The following is a 4418-nucleotide window of genomic DNA, read 5'->3' on the forward strand; positions in this document are numbered from 1 at the left end:
CAGGAGCAAAAACAAAACAAGGAAAACTAGCATTTGGACTACTGTAAAATACACACATAGACTTTAAAAACCAGTAGGTTTATGAGTCTCTGAGCCTCAGAACTTCACATCCCAAGGACCATTTGAAAAAAGCTCTTTGCTGAGTTCATTAAAAGAGACATTGAAGATAATACATTCCTACTTCATCAATTTCTGTGTGATTTTGAATCAATGTGGCATTCAAGATCACTGTTGATGTTGAATTGCATTAACTTTTGCTAGGAGATTTCCATGTCATATATATCTATAACTTTATATATTTATCTATAACTTCTTCAACTGCCTTTGGCATTCTCTTTCTCAGATTTGTTTTTTTTTTCTTCAAGTTTAATAGATCAGAAAGATTACATTACATCTTTTGAATTCAAACAACTCCCCATGCACTCCTGAGGAAAATGAATAATGATTTGAGCATTACCACACACTTCTCACATGGTCTTTTTGCAATTTAAAACTTTTTAGCCTCCAGGACAATGTAGATAACAGTTTTTCTGTAAATTAAGGTCTGGTCTTGCACAGATTAGAATTTTACTTCTGACTTCAATCGAAACATGAAAAAATATTTTTTATGACCCACGTTACAGGTATGTTAATATGTGATAACTTTCTTGGCTTCTTTGGAGTATTGAGGACATGGCTATTTAGGCTTAAGCCTGGAAACCTAGTTAAATATTCTGTATTTATTTCATTCTCTTGACAATTAGTTCTGTAATCTGCAATTCCAAAGTCAAAATCACAGGCATTGAGACTCCTGACCTGCACCTATTACACAATTAGTCAGCTGAGGAGGGCCAGGACATCAGGACACCCATTTCTTTATTGGAATCTGAGATTTTTGCCTCTGCTGCTTTTCCTCAGCCCTGCCTGGACTACATCCCTGCTTACTGCAACTACAGGAGGCTTTTAATGCTGAGTGGATTGCTTGTGTCCTCCAAAGAACAGCCGAGGCAGCCACTAAAAAATGCACACCACTAATTTCACCCAGATACTTCCAATTTCCCCCTTGTAATACTTTCAGAAAAATCCACTTAGCTTGCACTGAGTGGAAAAAATCTTCTTTTTTTCCTATTAATTTTTTCTCCAAATACGACAGCCTTACAAAGAGGTATTTCCAATCAAAAATTAACGTTGTCATCACATACTTAGAATGAGTTGTAGAGATTTTAACTTCACCAGCTTATGGTGTAAATACTAATATTTCTACATAATGATGTTCATACACAGTATATTTATAGGGCAGAAGTGGATATTGCATTTTAATTGGTTAAATTTAAGACATCATAATTTAAGTGGAATGTAAGAGGCTGTTATCCCTTGCTATTATTCTCCTTGTATAATTTTACAGTAAGTGAAAGTCTGACAAGTGCCTATTAGAAATACTTTCTCTATGCTTGCACCTAAATTGAAAATGTAAAATTAATACCAGTCAATTTTTAATTTTTTTTTAAATTTATAAGTAGCTGGTAAGCTTTAACAAATACCATTGCTACTACTGAAGCCCACATTTAGTAAAAATAGGAGTCAGATTGTGGGGTAGTGCACAGCTAGCTACAGAAACAGATTTTTTCTTAATTTCTTCAGTAAGTTTTGAAAGCAGTTAAGAGTACCTTACTAGCAGAAACCCTCCTGTGTAAGAATGCAGTGTTTAAAATTCAAGGAAGAAGCAAAATAAATTATTTCCTTTTACAAACAAAATAGATTTATTTGCTTTACAACATCTCTAAACTTTGGCTCTCTAGTGTCATGTAATATATTGATATAGAGAATAGCAGAACAAACTAAGCCATAAACAGATGTAGCCGTGTGGTACACATTCCCAGCACAACATGACTCCATTTGGGCTGGAAAAATCATCTTTTCTATCAAAGCAGAGTTTTAGTATTCTATCATCAATTAATTTAGTCTTGGTCAGATTGCACAGCAGGTAGGGCTTAGGAAACAAAACTGTGATATACAGAGCAATTAATATATCACAGAGTTCATGATGAAAAGATAATAATTACATGCATGAACTCTGATGGTGTCTTCAGGCAAATTGACGTGGACAGGAGAAAGTGGCATTTTTCCAAGAACCACTTCATTGATGAGGAAATATGGGAAAGGTGCAATCACCACACCAGCTTCTATTTGAGGAAAACAAGCCAGTCTTCTCCCAGCATTTCAGGTTTATCTTTAGGACTACACAACAGCAACTCAAATTTGTTTGGCTGGGCAGTTAGAGGGAGCTTGGTGCCTCACAGCTTTTTCGGGTCCTGCTTAAAAGGGGGTTGCTCACTACACACAATGTTTTTTTCTTACTCTATGTAATACCCACATGTGATACTCTCACAACTCATCATTAATATCTGTACAGCTCCTGTGGCAAGGGCATTGTCCAAACTGCTTCTTGGTGTCTCAGTAGCTCACTTCTGGAAGGCTTTTTTATTCATAGCTGAGCATGGTGAAAAGTAAATGCTCCAGGTGAGTAAAAAACCCAAATCCAAATCCTATCAAACCAAGGATTTTTTAAACACTGGGAGACATCCCAGCCATAGGCTTTCACATTTCCACAGTCCTACTGAAAATAAACTGGAAAATTGTATATGGTGCAGGACTAGCACAAGCCTGCCTGCTCTTGACAGTTAATCCACCTGGCCTTTCAGACATTGACAGCATCATGCAAAGAAAATCAATTACCCCGGGTAATCAAATCCACTGTCTTCCCCCCAGCTCTCTCATCCATTTAATCTAATTCTCGAGTATTGACATTATTGCAGGCATAATGGGAACAAAAGTGCTTCATTAAAGGCAGCACCTGGACATGTTCAATAGTGTAGCAAGAGCTAACAAAGCTCTGACAAATGCAGCGGGGCTGTTAAACATAAACTGACAAGTGGTACAACCAAAAATATGTGCTTCTCAAAACAACCTCTGAAGGAATGGAGGTTCCAGGTGGAGGTGCCTTGCTCCCAGGGAGGTTTCATCCTGGAGTGCTTTGCCACCCCATGGCAGGAGTGCAGGTGAGCAGTGCCTGAGCACAGCCTGAGCTGGAGATGCGCAGGTGGAAGGAGCGGCAGCGATCCCCCAGGTAACACAGCCACAGTGCTCCGCCTGACAGAGGGTAAGGCACCCCAGTTCCAACAAGAATGTGCTTTGATCTTGGTGTGAGTAACCCTCCCAGATGCCAGATGAACATTAAAATAACTCATTAAACTTCAGTTACTTCAGTGGAAAAAGCAGCAAGCAGTGAAATAACAAAAGAAGTTCACTTGACAAGTAAAGGCTTATCAAGAGGTCAAAAAATTTTAGTCCAGTATGGGTCTAATGTAAAATAAAACCATGAAACGATTAATAATAATTTATGATGTTTTATGTGTGACTCTTGATACACGTAATGTGTGACTGGGTAACAGGATGCAAAAATAAAAGGCAATTTCAAATTTGAGCCATTTTATATGCTTATTATTTGCCACTCAAATAATCGGTAAGAGCTGCAGACCATTGTAGCCCCAAGGTTACTGAGAATTATTACAATAAATTAAAATTTTTACAATAATTTAACTATTCATTCAGTATAAGAAAGTAGACTTTCATGGACAAACATTTCTATTAGAAAGTAGACCTTGAATTGGAATGCTAACTGATTCATCCTCTGCTTCATGAAATTTATGGTAATCAGAAAACTTTATTTCCTGATGAATTCTAAGGGTAGAACACATTTTATGGTGTTAGTTTCATTCTTTCAATTCCATCCTCTGGGAACAGACTAATGGAATAGAATTGTTACAGTAATTCCAAATCAATACTCTACTACTAGTGGATTTTAAAAGCCCTAAACATTAGCCTCACCTGTTACCTCATTAAAATGGGGAAAAATTAAATCAATACAATAGACTAGTTGGTGTTTTCTCACTCTTTGTTTGCCTTTTGCTTAGATACATATTGTACTATTTGGTCTATTTTTCAGGTCGTCACTCAATTCTGCATTAATTCCGTACTCATTTGATTAGCATTCCAAGCATTTCCAATTACGTTAATATGTCCAAAATAATATCTAATAAGTGTGAATGTAATCAAGTTAAAAATGGGGACACTTTGATTCATGCTGCACCCCGTTTCATGTATCAATTATTACTTAAGTGGTAACGCTAATGTTGGCTTATTTGTAAGGGTTGTGTGTTATTGGACAAGCAATTCAAGCATCAAAAAAATCTCACATCCAGACTGCTGATCAGAATTTAACATACCTCCAGGAATCCCTGGAATACCAAGAGCTCAATGTGTTTTCTTTTACTCTTGGCATTACAGATGTTGAAAGCCATTACAGATTACAGTGTTGTTTAATCAGTGCTGCAAATGTTACAACTACCCTCTGAGGTTACAAAATGTAAGGAAAATCC

This window comes from Zonotrichia leucophrys, chromosome 6 (genome assembly GCF_028769735.1).
Source record: "Zonotrichia leucophrys gambelii isolate GWCS_2022_RI chromosome 6, RI_Zleu_2.0, whole genome shotgun sequence".
In the NCBI taxonomy this organism is placed as follows: domain Eukaryota; kingdom Metazoa; phylum Chordata; class Aves; order Passeriformes; family Passerellidae; genus Zonotrichia; species Zonotrichia leucophrys.